Raw genomic sequence first — 22,671 nt, 5'->3', positions numbered from 1 at the left:
TTCACCGAAGATGGTTTTGACTTTTATGTACGCTGCAGCAGTCCTTCCGACAATCATTTGTTTCTGTGTTCCTTCATATTTTTCGTGTAACCGTTTCGCCTTAGCTTCCTTGCAATGATGTATTTCATTCCGAAGTGAATGTATTTCTGTATTCCCGAATCACCCTGAACTTTTTTCTGTTTCCTTCTTTCGTCTATCAACTGAGGTATTTCTTCTGTTATCCATGATTTCTTCGCAGCTACCTTCGCATTTACCTTCCTAGTACCTATGGTTTTCTTTACAAATTCTGTAATTATTCTTTTTAGGGATGTCCATTCCTCTTCAACTGCATACTGACCAATTCGTTGTCACAGTATTTAAAGCCTGAGGAAACTTCAAGTGTATCTCTTTATTAATTCGTGCTTCCGTATCCTGTTCTTTTCCTGACTGGTATCTTAAGCTTCAGCCTAGTCTTCATCACTACTGTTCCTTGATCTGAGCCCATATCTGCTTCTGCGTACGCCTTACAGTCCTATATCTGATCACATATTCTACGCCTGACCATGATGTAATCTAGCTGAAATCTTCCTGTATCTCCCGGTCTTTTCCAAGTAAGCCTCATCCTCTTGTGATTCTTGAGCAGAGTAGTCACTATTAATTTCTGAACTTTATTCAGAACTCAATTAGTCTTTCTCTTCCCTCGTTCCTGCTACCAAGCCCATATTCTCTCCCTCCCCTGCAACCGCATTCCAATCTCCCGTGGCTATTTGATAGTCACCTACCTGTACGTGCTGGATTACCCGTTCAATACCGTTTTATACTTTTTCTGTCTACAGCTACATGGATACTCTGCAAATCACATATAAGTGCCTGGTAGAGGGTTCATCGAACCGCCTTCACAATTCTCTATTATTCCAATCTCGTATAGCGCGCGGAAACAATGAACACCTATATCTTCCCGTACGAGCTCTGATTTCCCTTACTTTATCTTGGTGATCGTTCCTCCCTATGGAAGTCGGTGTCAAAAAAATATTTTCGCATTCGAAGGAAAAAGTTGGTGATTGGAATTTCGTGAGAAGATTCCGTCGCAACGACAAATGCCTTTCTTTTAATGATGTCCAGCCCAAATACTGTATCATTTCTGTGACACACTCTCCCATATTTCACGATAATACAAAACTTGCTCCCTTTCTTTGAACTTTTTCGATGTACTCCTTCAGTCCTGTCAGGTATGGATCCCATACCGCGCAGCAGTATTCTAAACGAGGACGGACAAGCGTTGTGTCGGCAGTCTCCTTAGTAGGTATGTTACATTTTCTAAGTGTACTGCCAATAAAACGCAATCTTTGGTTAGCCTTTCCCACAACATTTTCTGTGTGTTCCTTCCAATTTAAGTTGTTAGTAATTATAATACCTAGGTATTTAGCCGAATTTACGGGTTTTAGATTAGACTGATTTATAGTGTAACCGAAGTTTAACGAGTTCATTTTAGCACTCATGTGGATGACCTCACACTTCTCGTTATTTAAGGTCAACTGCCACTTTTCGTACCATTCCGATATTTCTTCTAAATCGTTTTGCAGTTTGTTTTGATCTTCTGATGACTTTATTAGTCGATAAACGACAGCGTCATCTGACGGCTGGTCAGATTGTCTCCCAAATCGTTTATATAGATAAGGAACAACAAAGGGCCCATAACACTACCTTGGGGAACGCCAAAAATCACTTCTGTTTTACTCGGTGACTTTCTGTCAATTACTACGAACTGTGACCTCTCTGACAGGAAATCACGGATCCAGTCACGTAACTGAGACGATATTCCATAAGCACGCAATGTCTCCTCATCTTCTTCTTGTGACTTCGACATTTATAACTGAACTGTTGTTCTGGGTGTTGGTTTGTTTTCGATTCTGATAAGAATAACCCTATCATTGAACTGTTCGCAGTACGTCACAAGCCGCCCGGTGCTGATGCTTCCGCTTTTAGGGGTAGATTCCAACCGCAAGGGCAAGCGAAGTCTTCGACCGCCATTGCTAATGATTTTTATTCAAAATTTAAGCAGTGTTGGGGTTTCAACGCGGGACCGAGTATGTAGTGACTGCAATTCAAAGACGCTACTCCTTTTCTTTAATCCACTAAAGAAGAACAGTGGACAAAAACTTTTTTGTTATCTTGCCCGCGGAGTAGAAAAGGGATTCAAAAAAGGAAGGAAAATTGACAACACCACTCTTGCCCCTGGTCCCTATTCAATCCTACTCCCAGAACGACTAAGCTAGAGTTATGAGGGGGCGAGAAAGGATAAAAGGAAGGAAACCTCAGGGGAGCGATGAAAATCAAACAAAATTTACTTTCTTTGAACGCCTTGGGTAGCAGGTCCTGTGTCTGCAAGCACATCAAAACCTGTGTTCTCGCTCAGTGGACGTACATTCCGTTGTCGTTTCAGTTAAATTCTAGTGGGTTCAGATCTGTTATCGGCTTCTCACAGCTTTGACGTACCAGCGGCGAGGAGGATCATTAAAGGTGCTCCTTAAGAAATTGAGGAAATATTGCTGATGGCGCGCGTTCCGGGTTAGGATGCAGCGTCGTTCGTTGAGACAATTCCAGTATCGTAGCACTGACATTTGGCCAGAATTAAAAAGGAAACGGATCCTGTGGCCGCAGATCCAGTTCACAGTACACATTGTTATGTGTGAATGTCGATCTGTGCGGGTGTTAGGCGTGTAATAAACGACAAAATACGCCGCGCAGTCGTCCATACATCGGACGTTGGACCGATGGTTCAGATGGCTCTAAGCACTATGGGACTTAACATCTGAGGTCGTCAGTCCCTTAGACTACTTAAACGTAACTAACCCAAGGACATCACACACATCCATTCCCGATGCAGAATTACTCGTAGAACCTGCGTCCGTATCAGCAGCGCGGTTCCGGACTGAAGCGCCTAGAACCACTCGGCCACAGCGGCCGGCATGGACCCGATGGTCGTCTGTGTCGTCCACTCCATAGTGGGTGCAGAGGGGCGAGTCGGCTAGATGGATGATATGCAGTCGATATCGGTTAACTTGTCTGCCATACACTGTGATCTACCACGCTGACTGGACGTCGTATTCGAGAAAGCGGGAGTGGAACGCTTCCATATGTGGGGCAGCACACATACTGGGGATATTCAGTTTCGGTGAGATTTCGGCGGGCGGCACTGTTGCAATACTTTGTACACTGTTTTCTTCTGATACAAACTTGTAATTGGTAAAGACCGGTGGACATAACTGGAGTCTAAAAAAAAATTGTCGGATGTGACAAAAGGGGGGTGGAATGGTCGGAAACAAAACTGGGGCGAACAAAACGACCACGCAAAGTCTTCGGAAAGGAGTCCAGTGAGACTCTGCAGGCAACGATGCCAGAGTTTGAGTTGGGAGATGACGTACAGCGCCGTGACTCTGGTCGGAATGTGTATTAGTCCCACCCCACCACGGTGCCATGGGAGCCCAAGGGAGTCACATTGCACTTTGAATAACATCCCTGAGCTGACGAAACAGCCCAATGCCATCAACAGACGGCGGGCCAGGAGAGTTGGGATCGGAAGTACATGTGCCACGTGTGGTATACGGGAGGCATGATATAATTTCACATATTGCAAAGGTTGGATAATGTCGAGGGCTCAAAGCCGGTGATCTGCAGGGCTTGCGCTGATGGTATGTAGCAAATGCCTACCATTAATAGCCTCTGAGTGAAGGACGTCGGCTGTGAATTCAATGCCAAGACATCGAACGATGGCGACGATGCTAAAGGGGGCGATGCTTCTCTCCGGTAGGCCCTCAGCAATGAGTAAGACCTTGGATTTGGACACGTTGAGGGAGCTGCCCGATGCTTCGCCGTAAGTAGCCAACCATGTGAGGGCTGCTCGAACTTCATCCTCACTGCGCAGATTGTGGACTAGGTCCCTGCATAGGCCATACAACAGAGACGGTGGGCGCGCAACGTCATACCCTCGAAACGTTGCACAGTCCCTGAATCAGGGGTTCCAAAGCGAAAGCATATAAGATCAAGGAAAGGGGGCAGCCTTGCCACACAGATCGTTCTATGACCTGGAGCGGTGTGAGGCGAGCGTTGTACGTCATTCTGGAAGCCGCCCCGCTCAAAAGGCGCAAAATTATTGTGGCATTACTGTAGGGGGGAACTCATACGCTGAAGAACTGTCCGCAGTAGGAGTGATAAGCTCGGTCGAACGCCTGACTAAAGTCCAGCGATGCCAAGGCAGCTGGGAGATAAGGGTGACGACCATCAATATTTTGACTTGCACCATCACGAATTAATATTGTATAAAATAAACTAACCTTAACCCTTCATATTGAATTTAAAACATTATTAGGACCAAAATCATTTAATGGAACAACGTTCATCTTTATCTCAATTTTCATTATAATTTTATTTAATAATTTCATGCTATCATCTCTCGGCAACAGCAAAGGGCCGTACGGATATTGTTGTCGCTTCCTAGGGAAGTCTAGTCGCAAGATGTAACGTAACGTGCAACCTCCATGAGTCTCGATGGTATATGCCGCATAAATATTTTCATATCGCTGTTGAGCAGCGTGATTGGTCGATAATCTGGAACCCGCGATCGCCCGTGTGGTTTGTGAATGGCGTTAGGAACCACTGTCATCAGGTTGTGCGATAGTTGTCCATGTGCAAGCCAACAAAGAGTTAAAACTGTTGTAAAATTCGATAGGAATAGAAACGGGACCAGGGCATCTGTCATCAGATTGCGCCTCGATAGCATCGAGTACTTCATGTGCGGTCACGTCTTCCCACAGCGCATGGGCTACCACCACCGGAAGAGTGCTCATAGTAAGTCGCGCGACCTCTGTGATCAGTTCCGCGAAATGCGGTAAAGCTGCATACAGTTCGGCGAAATGATTGTGGAGAGCACGAGCGATGGTATGTCGGATTTCATGCCAGTGGTCTTCCGCATCAGTGAGGACGTGGATCTGCGCCCTGCATCAGCGTTGTCTTTCCTGGAGGAGGTGGTACATCGACGATTGTTCTTCAGATACACGATTAGAGGTTTGCAGTCGGACCACAGTCCGACCAGTTAACGGTACATGAGCAAGGAGATCTGCGCCATCGTTCGGTGTGCCACTGTCTGTGGACTGGCGAAAGAAACATCCTCGCCCAGTCACGAAGACTGGAGTAATATAAATGCAAAGTATTTGTACGCCATGCCTTAACTTCCTCATCAATGTTTTACGGTTGGTCGGCTTTGTACAAGAGAGCTACTAAGATAAGGCGGAGTCAAAAGCATCGCGACGACGACTCCAGCATCGTGCCCGCGCGTCCTCGACGATATAGCGACCGTGTAGGAAGGTCAGGTGGGCAACAACGAATTTCCACAGGCCGCGACTGTGCCACACACAGTAACGGGAGTGAGTGACGTCGCAGATGTATGTGCCGTAGTCTGTAAAAGACATGGGCGAGACTTCTTCATTGCGGGTGCCATCAGCAATGGGGCGAGTGAGGTAGACGCTATCTACGCAGCTTGACGAGTAAGCGGTGTAACATGTGTTCCTAGATCACAGGTGCCTTCTCTACAGCCAATGTAGTAAGCAATTATGCGTATTTTATGACTAATATTGGTTTGTTGTCATCCATTTATGTGTGTACCTATACTTTGTTAACCAGTGATATTCCACTTGTCTGAATTAAATACATTACTGTAGTGGAGAAAGCTTAAACCTATCCAGTACCACGATACCAACAGGTAATTCAGTTTTCTTACTCCTTGTTTCACTAAAGCGCTAACTTTCCTTCTGCATACGCGCGTGCACACACACACACACACACACACACACACACACACACACACACACACACACACACAGACAGACACCCCCCCCCCCCCACACACACACACACATCATATCACATCACTTAACTGATATTACATCATTAAACTTCCATAGGAACTGATGTCCATCACCAGCATCAGTATGAGATGTGATCCCACGGGTAAGTGTGCTCCTTTGTTGTAGCACAGACTCAAAAAGTCTCTGAATCGCATCTTCAGGAATTCCCTGCCATGCCTAAAACACGTAGTGTGTTACCTCATGAAGATTGTTGGGTATGAACTTGTATGTCTTTCTATTCTACCTCACGCATGTTCTATGGGTAAAAAATCAGGATCTGCACATTCCTAAAGGTGTTTGTGTTCTGAACTGCAGTGTGATATCTTTTACTTTCGTGCTTTTACATGCCATTTGATAACCTGGTCATTAAGGAACTATAGAGATTTTATTCTTGCCACATACTAGTGAACATTCACTCAGTCTCCCTACAACAGTTACCAAATCATCCTGTCGTCGTACCAGTAACTCCCTACACCATGAGTCCTGGAGTGGAGAGATTTGGGTGTCGAATTGCTGCTTCCTGTGACTTTTCATCCCGTCATCTACGCACATAAAGGTGTCGATGTGATTGCCAAAACAGACATTATACGCACTGCTGAACATAACGGAATGTCACTCAATATCCCACTTCTCTGCGGGTTAGCTGCACGAAAGTGTCTGTTGTCTGAGGTACGGTGTTAGTGAAAAAAAGCGAATCGCAAATCGAGATTTCAACACAGCGACCAACAATCTATTCATGAATGGTTCAGGTTGAAACTCTCTGCATTTCAATCACTATTATGATTTCATCGGTTGTCATCTGGTTATTCGTTAGAACCAATTGAAAAATCTCACGGTATGCCTTTGGTGTACTCTCTCTGGAAGCAGGCCGTTGTGCTGAATCCATCTCGTCACCACTCGTTCTACAGTCATTGCATTCCGGCCAACTGTCTGCGGCATCAGCCAGCGTGGTGCTCGCATCTTCCTCATGCCAGTGATTCGATCGTCCTCAGAATCCGAAAGGTTGTGATAAGCTAAGCACGCACGTCCGCCGGGCACGCTGCGGTGCGATAACACCAGTAACGGTGAAAAAAAACTTATGTGTAACACTGCCTTTTATTTCTGGGATTGTAAGTACTGAAAATAAGTGCCATTAACGATACAAATTTAATCAACACATACCTTCGGCGTGAAAATGCTGGAGAATCATTTTGGTAATATTCGGTCATGATGTTACGGTTTCCATTTCTGTCACTGTATGAGATACGTCTATAAAAATATAGCGTCTTGTGCTAATTTTGAGGGTGTGAGACAGCCAAGGGCTCTAAATCTGAAATTCTTTATTCCACTGGAACCAGTTGCGATATAACAATGAAAATCATGGTACAGAAAGATATCCGCAAAACACATTACCACATAACATAGCAACCTGAAGACATCACTCCTTTTGCACTGCACATGAGTGGGCACTACGAAGTTCCTTAGAGCTTTGTAACACTAAAAGATGAAAATTTCCATTATATTTTAAGAAACAACAAGCTATAAAAAATGAAAAGACGGGTGTGAATTGATAATTTGACAGTTTTTGCCATTCCTTGTGCTGGAACAGATATAATCACTCGTCAACCTCATTTATATTTCGATTTAAATACTGGGAATTATTCTCCTATTGGATCGCGCAAGTACGGAGCAAACACAAAGAACTTCGAGTTTAGAAAATTTACTGTTATGTGCCTTACTTTAGAACACAAGTTTACATGTGATTCTTGAGTTTCTCCCGGCGTATTTGATAATCAAAATATCCACAGGTGTACTGCCGGTCTACAGTGCCCAACGGGCACAATATTTCGGCGATCATACATGTCGCCATCATCAGGTGAACTGACGGACTGAGCTCCTGTGAACGTGCCGGCACGGAGATCCGCACGCTATGGCTGCTCAGAGGGAACTGGGTTCGGTCGCGGCGGCGGCCGATTTAAATACCCTCCCCCTAGTATTTAAATCGGCCGCCGCCGCGACCGAACCCAGTTCCCTCTGAGCAGCCATAGCGTACGGGTCTCCGTGCCGGGACGTTCACTGGAGCTCAGTCCGTCAGTTCACCTGATGATGGCGACATGTATGATCGCCGAAATATTGTGCCCGTTGGACTCTGTAGACCGGCAGTACACCCGTGGATATTTTGACAAGTTTATATGGTTACGACATACGCTCGAAATATGAGCCGTACGTCAACGAGGTGTAATTAATACACACCCGTTCTTCACAGGTACCGTGTATGACCATCAGTTCCTTGCTGTTGTACTAGATGATTCACCTACTACGTAAGCTTTGCACGACCACAACTGGTGTAAGGGCGGCATATGTCAAGGAGGGACTCGCCAGAAGGAAGCTGTTTGATGTAAAAGATAGAAGGAAAATAAACTTTTCACTATATTCTGACAATACGTTTTACATAAGGGCTCGTCCAGGTTGGACTGTATGGACATCCGCCTGTTTGAGTGTAAGCGAAACACGGAAATAGAAAGGAGAGAGAAAGCTGGTTCACTTTCGAACTAGCCGGTGGCGGGTCGAAGATAGCTATTTCGGAGGAACAGTAGTTACGAGGCAGTCCACTTTGTCCGAAAGCTAGAAATCAAGAGAGCGTCTGTTCTGTCTCAAAGCTAGAAATCAAGGCAGCGGCTGCACTGTCCTCTGGTCTCCAGGACTCGGCCAGCTGCAACCGCTTGATCCTTCTCAGAGCTCCCTATTGGATAGCCGGTGGTGTGGGTACTCAAGAGCATTCAGCAGATGGCTGAAAGCGTATCCTGTCTGCGGCTGTTACCGGAAAGAACTATTTGTTTCCTGAAGGAACAGCCAGACCGATAACGTAGGCACTGCAAGAACTCTTGCTGTGGACCTTACCCTGGAGCTTGGTTGCTGCTACATGTCTGAAAGCAAATTTTAAACTCTCAATAAATTATAAACGAATCACTCCGATAACCTAAACTGGCTACAAACCCTGTACAATTGTCTGCTTTGTAAGCTACCATGGAAAAGCTACACGGAGGCAACGATCAACGAAATGTGTGTTTTGCCTGTATGAACATCTCAGCATTCTGAGCCCGCCTCATGATAGGAAAATAAGTATCGATTGACACAACACGTATGATTGCATCGAAATGCATTAACTTCTTGTTTTGTTTTTCGTGAATTAGGTGTTAGATTAGCGCTTACTGAGAGAGCAACATTTCCTCAAAGCTTTCTGCATCCTATCTCCAAACACTTATTGCAGCAATTAGAAATGTATTCACTTTTTGCAACCTTGATTCCAGTCCAGAGATTCTACGTTCCAATCAGTTTTAAGTCATGAAACTCTGTTTAATGTCTCGAGGGATAAAGCCACCATATCGTAATATTGTTTGATGATGCACTTGGCCAAGATTTACCTAGACGCCGATTTTCATTGCTGTATTACAAATTTCTGTATTACAAACGGTTCCCAACTAATGGCTCTTTAACAATCTTCATGTCACCATCTTCCAGGACTCATAGATGCCTTCAAAATCACTCCATCTTCTGTATGGTATTTCTCTTTTCCCAGTTAGTTGGAACTTTTGACGGAAACGTGTAAGGTTTAAAATGTTAAAGCTCTGTTTTGTGTAAGATACGGATGAACACAAATTGGAATAACTATTGCCACATTTTCAAATTATTACACTACTCATAGAGGAATAAATTACTGCAACGATTGCGTTCTCAATTGATTACTCGTTGCCACTGGCGTTAGGTTTAATTTGTTCATCTATATTTATGGTCGTAATTCTTCGGATTCCATAATGGGCGAGAGGAGTTCACACCGAAACTGGTACTTAACATGTAATTACAAAATAAAACAAAAGCTTCATGGAAGAACGTTCATTTGATACTGTAATTCGGATTTGTGTCAGAGCTTTGTGCTTTGACACAATGGCGCGTTTATACGGCGTAATGCGGCGACCCAGAGTTTTATTTTTCCTTTTTTATAATAACATCCGTCCACTTTTAGCAGCTGTAGTAATGGCTGCACACGAACGAAGTATAAAAGGCTATCGTGCAGTACTTGCGCCAGAGGCAAAAGCTTGATAAATGTATTTGTTAACAGAGAACTTCAAACGATACCTTTGTCTTAATTTACCGCATAACAACATGAAATTAGAAATTAGGAGGAGAAATATATTCACGACTTCAGCGGGCTGCAACTCTTCCGAAAATAGAATTATATATTAATACCTTCAGTTGCTGACGCGCGTCGATATATCAACGGGGACAGGAGATGTCCGAAAGAACAGACACCAAATCCATATAAGTATCTAACTCTTCCTTCTCTTTTAAATGTCAGGTAACTGTTTTATTGTTTCGTCCTTGTATTCTTTCGTCACGTTTGCAAACATTTGGAGCATTTAAATCACGACGCTGTAATGCAGCAGATTTCTCTCCTCAAATGGGCAATGGCTCGTCTGACTCGCGCGTTGAGTAACCGAGTTCAATTCTCAGGCCGGCTGGAGTGGCCGAGCGGTTCTAGGCGCTACAGTCTGGAACCGCGCGATCGCTACGGTCGCAGGTTCGAATCCTGCCTCGGGCATGGATGTGTGTAATGTCCTTAGGTTAGTTATGTTTAAGTAGTTCAAAGTTCTAGGGGACTGATGACCTCAGAAGTTAAGTCCCATAGTGCTCAGAGCCATTTATTTCAATTCCCAGTGCTGTCACAGATTTCCATTGATCACAGGACTAGAACGAGCTGCACTCAGCCTAGAGATCCCAATTTAAGAGCCATTTGAATAGGAAGTAGCGGCTACAAGTTCAGAGAAGTCGGCAATGGCCGATAGAGCGTTATGCTGACCCAATGCTTTTCCTCACTGCACCTGCATGGCACCACCTGGCTGACGATGACACCGCGGCCAGTCGACCGACACGTACGGGATTAAGGAATTGATCACAAGTTTAGTTTTACTGGTAATTTTTATAGTTGCCCTTCAGGTCTCAACAGTTTTTCTATTATCCGACTTCATTTTTACGCGGGGCGTTCAACATGGGATGCAACACATACCAGAGCATTGCACATATTCATACGCGCTTGAACGTCTCTATTGGTGGTGCAAACACATTCGTTAACCAGTTGGGGTACTCAAGAGGGTGTACTCACTGGGTTCCTCCCCACGTAACAGAGGACCGTAAGGTCTGGTCATACATTAAGTGCACCAGTGGCAAGAAACTATCAATACCTTCACTGCGCGATAACAACGGTGAAGTCACTGATGACAGTGCCACTAAAGCAGAGTTATTAAACACGGTTTTCCGAAACTCTTTCACCAAAGAATACGAAGTAAATATTCCTGAATTCCAATCAAGAACAACTGCCAAGATGAGAAACATAGAAGTAGATACCCTCGGTGTAACAAAGCAGCTTAAATCAATTAATAAAGGCAAGGCCTCCGGTCTAGATTGTATAGCAGTCAGGTTCCTCTCAGAGTATGCTGATAAAATAGCTCCATTTTAGCAATTGCATACAACCACTCGCTCAGAGAAAGATATGTACTTAAAGACTGGAAAATTGCTCAAGTCACACCAATACCCAAACCCAAAAAGGGAAGTAGGAGTAATCCGCTGAATTACAGGCCTATGTCACTAACGTCGATTTGCAGTCGGGTTTTAAAACATATACTGTATTCGAACATTATGAAGTATCTCGAAGAGAACGATTTATTGACATATAGTCAGCACGGATTCAGAAAAAATCGTTCTTGTGAAGCACAACTAGCTCTTTATGCTCATGAAGTAACAAGTGCTATTGACAGGGGATGTCAAATTGATTCCACATTTTTTTAGATTTCCAGGCTTTCGACGCCGTTCCTCACAAGCGTCTTCTAACCAAACTGCGTGCCTACGGAGTATTGCCTCAGTTGTGCGACTGGATTCGTGATTTCCTGTCACAAAGGTCACAGTTCGTAGTAATAGGCGGAAAGTCATCGAGTAAAACAGAAGTAATATCCGGCGTTCCCCAAGGAAGTGTTATAGGCCCTCTATTGTTCCTGATCTATATTAACGACATAGGAAACAATCTCAGTAGCCGTCTTAGATTGTTTGCAGATGATGCTGTCATGCACCGAGCGAGGTGGCGCAGTGGTTAGCACACTGGACTCGCATTCGGGAGGACGACGGTTCAATCCCGTCTCCAGCCATCCTGATTTAGGTTTTCCGTGATTTCCCTAAATCGTTTCAGGCAAATGCCGGGATGGTTCCTTTGAAAGGGCACGGCCGATTTCCTTCCCCATCCTTCCCTAACCCGAGCTTCCGCTCCGTCTCTAATGACCTCGTTGTCGACGGGACGTTAAACACCACTAACCTAACCGATGCTGTCATTTACCGTCTTGTAAAGTCATCAGATGATCAAAAGGACTTGAAAAATGATTTAGATAAGATACCTGTATGGTGCAAAAAGTGGCAATTGACCCTGAATACAGAAAAGTGCGAAGTTATTCGCATGAGTACTAAAAGAAATTAGCTAAATTTCGATTACGGGATAAGTCACACAAATCTGAGGGCTGTAAATTCAACTAAATACTTAGGGTTTACAATTACAAATAACCTAAATTGGAATGATCTCATAGATAATATTGTGGGTAGAGCAAACCAAATAATGCGATTCATTGGCAGAACACTTAGAAGGTGCAACAGGTCTACCAAAGAGACTGCTTACACTACGCTTGTCCGCCCTATTCTGGAGTACTGTTGTGCGGTGTGGGACCCGCATCAGGTGGGACATCGAAAAAGTACAAAGAAGGGAGCTAGTTTTGTATTATCGCGAAATAGTGGAGATAGTGTCTCAGACATGATAAATGAGTTGGAGTGGCAATCATTAAAACAAAGGCGTTTTTCGTTGCGACGGGATCTTCTCATGAAATTTCAATCACCAGTTTTCTCCTCCGATTTCGAAAATATTCTGTTGGCACCCACCTACATAGGGAGAAATGGTCATCACGATAAAATAAGAGAAATCAGGGCTCGCACGGAAACATTTAAGTGCTCGTTTTTCCCGCGTGCCGTTCGAGAGTGGAACGGTAGAGAGACAGCATGAAGGTGGTTCATTGAACCCTCTGCCAGACACTTTATTGTGAATAGCAGATTAATCACGTAGATGTAGATGTAGATGTAGAAGGAGCAACGAGGACCATCTGCGTGGAATTGTTTGCACGTTCCGAGGTTGATCGTAACAATTTTTTGTCGAACATCGTCAAGGCGATGAGACATGGGTTCATCACTACGAACAGAAAAGAAAACGGTCACACCACCGCTCCTCCGAAGAATACGTTCAACGGCGCCCCCTCAGCCGGTGGCGACGGTGTTCTGGGACTCTAAAGTGTCTGTTATTCTGTATGACGACGTTCCTCATGATGCGACGATAAACTTTGAAGTGTATTTTTCTACCCTAAGGGAACTAAGGAAACGACTTGAGCATGTTCGTCGCCACAGAAATGCAAAAGATCTTTTCCTTCTCCATGACCTCACACAAGTCTGAGCGGAGCTCTCAAAATTGCGTTAGGATAACGCATCTATCCTACAGCTAGGATCTCGCACCTTCCTACTTGCATGTGTTTGGCCCGATAATGGATACACTCTGCGGGAAGCAATACATGGATGATCAGGAGGTAATTGATGCAGCAAGGCATTGACTCCGTCGTCGACCACCTGGGTGGTGCTATGCGAGCATACAGGCCTTACCAGTAAGACGGCCTAAAACCACCGTATCGATGGCATTTTATAGCCAAAAACCACGGGGGTAATATGCATTGGAATACTGAAGAAAACCAGCCTGTTTCCAGAAAAAGTGTTTCGTTACTTACTGAACGCCCCCGTAGTTACAGTATTGGGATAAGACTGAGTATTAGCATCCGCATCGTCAGAGTAAAGTTGTGGACCACATAAATGCGCAGTATACGTAGGAAAGTGGTACTCTGTTTTTGCTACGTTGAGGTCGTGAACGCCGTACAAAAGAATTCTCGGCCCATGGCAACAGGCCGGGCCATACTCGTTACCACTATCGCTCTCTTTTACCTGGATGACAACTCTAAAAGGCGACGCTCCACCTCATGGAAGAAGCTTATTCCACACATACATAAAAACGGCGAAAAATAAGTTTCTTTTGAATTTTATTACTGGGACACTAATGAAAGAAAATAGCAAGAAGCCACAAGAGGGACAGAGTTACTCAAGCTATATGTAATTAAAGCAGTTAAGTCAGTTGTTAGAAACTATATCTGTTCAAAAAGTTCACTTAATTGTGACGTACTCATTGCACTGATTTTGCTGATACCCGGCATCTTCCTGCCGCTCTAATATAATTCCCTACTAAATTTCCCTGAAGAAGGTTTGCATGGAAGCAGGTTAAGTAACTTCCAACGACAGATACATAATAGACAAGCGGTTAAAATATTTTCTGTGAACGACATATTCCCAACAAATATGCTAGCTTACATACACGCATTTCTTAACCATCGCTAATACGTTTAGATCAGTTAATAAAATGTCCTTCCAGCAAGTCTTTGAAGCGACTGGGGTCGTTTTACAAGATGGTGGGGATCCCTTCTTTCATCTGGTACAGCAGATTTCAGACACCTTTAGTTTCGAAACTGGTATCAATCAATCCCATGAAGCCTAGTACTCAATGGCTGAATTACCAGTAATTCGTGATTCAGGCTAGAGTCTCCAGAACGGCAGTGGATGCGTCGCCTACGACGGCATCGTCTAGTGGCGAGCTTTCAAATCTTGCAGCCTTCTTCCTGCTCCTGTTACATACCATCCGAAAGGACCCCACCACTAACCTGCCCCCAAAAAGAAATGCTACTTCGTGAAGATATCCATCTATGCAACCAATTGAAGGCAGTTTGTTTATTACCACACACGTTTCGCTTCTTTTATTGGTGAAGCTTCTTCAGTGGCCTGTAACACATGTTCCTTTTTATACATATAATGAATGTATTATGTGATAGTTACAATATGTTACTGTTACATTTTGTCATGTTTTACTCGTTTTTTTATGTTAGTATCAACTTTTGTAGCTCAAATTTCGTGATGTGAAATTACCTACGATCTCCAGTGCTGTCGGCCCATGTGTGTTGTCCCGGAGATGTGTTCATTAGTCTCCATGCTCCAGCTGTCCGACTTCTGGCGTTCTTTCACCTACATTTGTGGTCAAATGGAGCATGGAAACTAATGAACACATCTTCAGGACAACACACATGGGCTAACAGTGTTGGGAATTGTAAATAACAAACAACGAAAATTTCACATCATGAAATATGTGATACAAATGTTGATTCCAACCCAAAAAAGTAAAACACGATAAAATGTAACATAGTAACATATTGTAACTACCAAATGACATATTCATTATTTGTATAAAAAGAAACATGTGTTACAGGCCACTGAAGATGCTTCACAAATAAAAGAAGCGAAACGCGTGCGGCAATAAACAAACTGTCTTCAATTAGTTGCATAGACGGAATCTGCTTGCTTAGCTGGGTGGTAACGTGCTCGCCTCCCAGGCAAGCGAGCCCGGGTTCGATTCCCGGCCGGGTTTGGAGATTTTCTCCGCTCGGGGTCTGGGTGTTATGTTGTCCTCATCATCCTTTCATCCTCATTACCGACGCGCAAGTCGCGCAATGTTACGTCGAATGATATAAGACTTGCACTTGGCGGCGGAACTTCCCCGACTATGGGCCTCCCGGCTTACGATGCCATACGCGGATTTACTTTTTTTGCATGGACGGAACACACCTCCACGAATATTGAAGCAACTAAGAAACGACGGAAAACAGAAAAATTGAGGAAAATGCTACTTCTATTACTTTATAATTTATAATCTTGCATGATTTAGAAGTAAAACATACTATCTTATTCAGTAATGAATATAATAGTATAAGAGTTTAAATACTGCAGAAAAGGTTTCAGTTTGAATTTGGCGCTCAGGTTTTCCACCGATGACCGACTTCTTGTCTGAATTTGATGACGCTCGCCCCACTACTTCTTTGTCTGCTAAGTAAAAGGCTCGAAAGCGCCCATCTTTCAACCTTACAACAATACTGCGTCATAAACGCATTGAATGAGTTATGGCTAAGATTATTTCCGGCTGTTGTAAGTATTTCCTCTCCTGTTTGTCTCACTAAATGAATCGAACGCTTCTATCTTTATGTCTTCTATCTGAGGATGTACGTCTGGAGTACAGCATTGTATGGTAGTGAAACATTGACTGTGGGAAAACCGGAACAGAAGAGAATCGAAGCATTTGAGATGTGGTGCTATAGACGAATGTTGAAAATTAGGTGGACTGATAAGCTAAGGAATGAGGAGGTTCTACGCAGAATCGGAGAGGAAAGGAATATGTGGAAAACACTGATAAGGAGAAGGGACAGGATGATAGGACATCTGCTAAGACATGAGGGAATGACTTCCATGGTACTAGAGGGAGCTGTAGAGGGCAAAAACTGTAGAGGAAGACAGAGATTGGAATACGTCAAGCAAATAATTGAGGACGTTGGTTACAAGTGCTACTCTGAGATGAAGAGGTTAGCACAGGAAAGGAATTCGTGGCGGGCCGCATCAAACTAGTGAGTAGACTGATGACAAAAAAAAGAAAAAAAAAATCGGCGTGATACATATCATCGTGTCGTACAGGTTCTTCCGTGAACTATGGGAGACAATTTTATAGTCTACCGTAACAATTGTTTCTCTAACTGTGGCCAGCAAATTTCCACAGAATGACCAGCTTACAGTCAGCAGATCTCTATTAGTCACTCGATCATATTTATAAGCCTCCTGTTGTAACTAAGTTCCTGCGTTCAAACTCTCAGAGAGGGCCTATGAAATCTAATAATTTTAGGGGGTGCCAACGTCACTAGTGTAACACTATGACTGTCTTTCACGCACTTATTTTATCTCTCTTGGTACAATAAATGCCCCCCAAGTTTGCTCGAGGTCTAGGTTTGGGGGGGGCTGGTACAAGTAATCTGTGGACAGCAAGAATAACTTAAAGACATTCCTAAGCAAATAAATTTTTGCATTATCAAGTTTACTGTTTTTTCTATTAATGAGTAATCACAGAGATTAATGTGGGCATTTTTAATTAAAACATTCACTACATTTGGCTATACAGCGCTTAAATTTTAAAAATTAATGAGAGAATCAAAAATGGCTCTGAGCACTATGGGACTTAACATCTGTGGTCATCAGTCCCCTAGAACTTAGAACTACTTAAACCTAACTAACCTAAGGACATCACACACATCCATGCCCGAGGCAGGTTTCGAACCTGCGACCATAGCAGTCGCGCGGTTCCGGACTGAGCGCCTAGAACCGCTAGACCACCGCGACCGGCAATGAGAGAATCAAAGCGACATTTTTATGTTCGGCAGTTGTACAGTTTAACAAAGATTACACCGATTTCTTGTCTGTCTCTTTTCGAAGCCAACACTGTCGTTAGTTATTTAATTACCTACAGCCTTTACAGGAGTGTGCATACCTAATATTGCAGTACATAATGTACTTTAACCTACTTCCCTAACTTGCAGATAAGCAGACCTCCCATACTTTACAGTTTGCTAGGATGAACTTTTCGTACAAATAAAAATAAATGTTTCTCTCACTTGATTAGCAAATAATTGGATAATACTACCTTATACTCATATAATGACTGTGTCGGGTAAGAATAATAATGTCAGAGTGCGCCAGCAACAATAGTACGCACTAGAGTCTTAGACTATCCATCACTTAGTGTATGTTTTTGTTTCCGTGGAATAAAGTCACACCTAGTAACAATGCTGTGTGACGCCTAAGGTCTAAGTTTGTGGGCCATTATAAATACCATACGGACAGTATAAGTTCTATAGCAAATAATTTCTTGAATTACCAAGCCAGACAGTGATACCGATGAGCTAGAGAAGAGGTGGGAACGATAAACGAAATTGGGGGGGGGGGGGGGGGAGTGTTCGTGGAAAATATTTGAAGATGTCGTCTAGTGACGGTTAAGGATGACTTATATAAATATTATGAATACGATACATTTACATTTATACTCCGCAAGCCACCCAAAGGTGTGTGGCGGAGGGCATTTTACGTGCCACTGTCATTACCTCCCTTTCCTGTTCCAGTCGCGTATGGTTCGCGGGAAGAACGACTGTCTGAAAGCCTTCGTGCGCGCTCTAATCTCTCTAATTTTACATTCGTGATCTCCTCGGGAGGTATAAGTAGGGGGAAGCAATATATTCGATACCTCATCCAGAAAGGCACCCTCTCGAAACCTGGCGAGCAATCTACACCGCGATGCAGAGCGCCTCTCTTGCAGAGTCTGCCACTTGAGTTTATTAAACATCTCCGTAACGCTATCACGGTTACCAAATAACCTTGTGACGAAACGCGCCGCTCTTCTTGGGATCTTCTCTATCTCCTCCGTCAAACCGATCTGGTACGGATCCCACACTGATGAGCAATACTCAAGTATAGGTCGAACGAGAGTTTTGTAAGCCACCTCCTTTGTTGATGGACTACATTTTCTAAGCACTCTCCCAATGAATCTCAACCTGGTACCCGCCTTACCAACAATTAATTTTATATGATCATTCCACTTCAAATCGTTCCCCACGCATACTCCCAGATATTTTACAGAAGCAACTGCTACCAGTGTTTGTTCCGCTATCATATAATCATACAATAAAGGATCCTTCTTTCTATGTATTCGCAATACATTACATTTGTCTATGTTAAGGGACAGTTGCCACTCCCTGCACCAAGTGCCTATCCGCTGCAGATCTTCCTGCATTTCGCTACAATTTTCTAATGCTGCAACTTCTCTGTATACTACAGCATCATCCGCGAAAAGCCGCATGGAACTTCCGACACTATCTACTAGGTCATTTATATATATTGTGAAAAGCAATCGTCCCATAACACTCCCCTGTGGCACGCCAGAGGTTACTTTAACGCTGTAGACGTCTCTCCATTGATAACAAAATGCTGTGTTCTGTTTGCTAAAAACTCTTCAATCCAGCCACACAGCTGGTCTGATATTCCGTAGGCTCTTACTTTGTTTATCAGGCGACAGTGCGGAACTGTATCGAACGCCTTCCGGAAGTCAAGAAAAATAGCATCTACCTGGGAGCCTGTATCTAATATTTTCTGGGTCTCATGAACAAATAAAGCGAGTTGGGTCTCACACGATCGCTGTTTCCGGAATCCATGTTGATTCCTACATAGTAGATTCTGGGTTTCCAGAAACGACATGATACTCGAGCAAAAAACATGTTCTAAAATTCTACAACAGATCGACGTCAGAGATATAGGTCTATAGTTTTGCGCATCTGCTCGACGACCCTTCTTGAAGACTGGGACTACCTGTGCTCTTTTCCAATCATTTGGAACCCTCCGTTCCTCTAGAGACTTGTGGTACACGGCTGTTAGAAGGGGGGCAAGTTCTTTCGCGTACTTGCTAGTACTTCCACTGCTATTATACAACTTGTTTCCATCACTATTTTTGCACAGCGCTGTGTAATATAGTAAACAAATAAAATATATGGAGGATTTGCTTACTGTAGATTCCTACACTTGGGGGGTGAAAAATACCCATGCTGAAAACTTATTTAGCTTTGTATGCAAATGTGGCGTATACATTTGCGTAATATACCCTCGTCACCACTACTAATAAAAACCATCTTAACTTGAATGTTTACCCACTTCATCTGTCATGACACTATACAGTAGGTACACCAGCAATACTTGACTATAGCGTGATATTGTTTGATGAACATGACACATCTTCCTCTTTTAATATAGTAATTTTGTCTTTGGACTGTATTATGACCTGTGTACTGACCCACGTACGTTCTTTGATGAACATGTAAGTCTTTTTGAATATGTTTTATCTTTGGACTGCATTATGACTTGTATTCTACATTTCTGTCTGAACTTGTGATGGTAATTTGATGTTGAAATGAAGTGTGAATATATCATCACACTTCGATTGTGTAAATCTAATACAGTGGAAATTTCAGTGAAATAGCTACTGCAATAATTTGTGACGTGTTATATTTGATGCTGCCGTACTTATAAGAGATATGTTTTTGACCAGTTGGTGTCATAATGTAAATATCCGATGCTTCAAAACATTTTTCTCCTCCTTCGAAATTCTAAGATTGTAAGACATCGCATACTTGTATTACCCTGTTCTGTACCTTGAAATATATTCTGTGAAAACGGTAACTAGTGGCGAAACCGGTAGAGAGTAAATAAAATGGTACAGCTGTTAGCACAAAAATTGATTTTTCTAAATATTTATCGGCTGTAGATAAACATTTGACGAAAGCTTTATTAACAAATAGGTTTGTTGCAAATGGTAGCTTAACTCACGAAGTTTTTATGAATTCACTCCCACACGTTTATGAGGTGTTTTTTTTATGGAGGCATAAGTGACGAATTTTTTTTTTTTTTTTTAATTGGACATGCTGTAACTTTAAGTTGCGCCTCAGTTACAGGAATTTGAAACATGGGTAATGTTTCAGCACATCTGAGGTCATTTGTTCGCTAGTGCTTGGATGGAACCGTACAGTTGTTAGAGACAACCCAACGACATGGCGTCCAGGTTCATCAGACGCAACCTGTCTTGACCTTTCTTGGGACGCTACGTTATGGATAAAACGTTCACAAATTTCTGATGTGGAAACTTACTGCAAGAATACGAGATGCTGTAGAGGGGGTGGCGGATTGGCTGTGGCCAAAACACGGAATGATATTGTGTATCGCCTAGACGTTCTACAGGCAGCATACAGAGCACATGTGGAAATTTAACTATTAAAAAACTTCACGAGTTAGGCTACCAGATGCAGCATACGGTCCAGCTGTATCTCGAATAGTTCCTAAAAATAATTTTTGTAATCAGGAAGCGACCTCTTGTTCACCCTATGCTATGTTTCTTTTCGACACGTCGCATTTTATCTTGCATTCTGAATCTATCCCTCCCTCAACAACAACGTAGTTTACTGTGAAGTTATAAGCAAAGTGGAATATTTGCAAGCATGAGTTTTATCGTTCGCCCTTCCGACCAGCTGTGTAAGCCTTTTCCTGCTGACCCGTATTTCCAATACGGTGCGCTGGCACGCAGCCAGTTATTGCGTTAGAGCCACCAGTACGACGCAGGAAGAAAGCCGCCGTGTTCTCAGCGGGTAATGTCTCGTGATGGGGACGGTTCCCCTGTTCGCCTTTTGTCGTCGCTTTGGCTGTTGCGGATAGCGCATGGGAGCCTCCCATCTGCCGAGAAATTCCTGTGTGGCCGAAATCATCGCGCTGTACAAGAACCACATAACAACATCGAAATTCTTTCTCTGACACTATCGCTGTTAGTAGATGGTTGTCATTCATTACCTCGTGGTTTTACTGTGGATTATGGACGCGAAAAAGCTTGGCAGTAGTTTACTGTTCCACGCAATGAGAAACGTAGAATGATGCAGGCTCACAAGTGAGGCGATCGTGTTCCAGTTTAGTAATCGGCCAATTTGAAACGTATTCTCTGAAGTTATTGTCAATATTTCACACGAAAGTTGTCAAAATTTCCTTAAGTAGTTTCCGAACGCAGTCTAGAAAAGCTATTGATTTACATTTCGGTAGCAATATGTAAATGTAAATCGATACATCAGAATAGTGCAACATCAGATGTGTTATAATTAACCGAATATTCTAAGGAAGTTTGATTTTGAGGGCCAGATAAACACGATTAAACAGCCGAAAATAGCCGTGGCAGAATGCTGACAGGTGCACAGACGAGACGTTCCAGATATGCACTGCTCTGTAAGTGACAAAGTGAGAGACATGCAGAACTTTCCACAGTATTAAGTGGCCAGTTGTTTAATAACTTTATCGTAATACAATTATTATATTTAATTAACTCCATGGTATACGCAGTGATAACTCTGTTTCATATGGATCCCCATACTGCGTGCCAAAAATGAGGTTATTAGGGGTGTTCAGCGTGGATATAGAGCGCAATCAATTGATTCGTTGGATGTCGAACGCCAGGCTTGATGGTCAGTGGTCTATCAAAAAGTAGATAGATATGTGAGAAAAACATCAGACCTAGTGAGAGATGAACATGGATAGTAATGACAAAAAATTGATTAAAACATCAACGCAGTAGGTAACTACGAGGGCAGTTCAATAAGTAATGCAACACATTTTTTTTCTCGGCCAATTTTGGTTGAAAAAACCGGAAATTTCTTGTGGAATATTTTCAAACATTCCCGCTTCGTCTCGTATAGTTTCATTGACTTCCGACAGGTGGCAGCGCTGTACGGAGCTGTTAAAATGGCGTCTGTAACGGATGTGCGTTGCAAACAAGGGGCAGTGATCGAGTTTCTTTTGGCGGAAAACCAGGGCATCTCAGATATTCATAGGCGCTTGCAGAATGTCTACGGTGATCTGGCAGAGGACAAAAGCACGGTGAGTCGTTGGGCTAAGCGTGTGTCATCATCGCCGCAAGGTCAAGCAAGACCGTGTGATCTCCCGCGGGCGGGCCGGCCGTGCACAGCTGTGACTCCTGCAATGGCGGAGCGTGCGAACACACTCGTTCGAGATGATCGACGGACCACCATCAAAGAACTCAGTGCTCAACTTGACATCTCTGTTGGTAGTACTGTCACAATTGTTCACCAGTTGGGATATTCAAAGGTTTGTTCCCGCTGGGTCCCTCGTTGTCTAACCGAACGCCATAAAGAGCAAAGGAGAACCATCTGTGCGGAACTGCTTGCTCGTCATG

This window comes from Schistocerca serialis, chromosome 1 (assembly GCF_023864345.2).
Source record: "Schistocerca serialis cubense isolate TAMUIC-IGC-003099 chromosome 1, iqSchSeri2.2, whole genome shotgun sequence".
In the NCBI taxonomy this organism is placed as follows: domain Eukaryota; kingdom Metazoa; phylum Arthropoda; class Insecta; order Orthoptera; family Acrididae; genus Schistocerca; species Schistocerca serialis.
The sequence above is the reverse complement of the archived record's forward strand: the minus strand, read 5'-3'. Positions refer to the sequence as shown.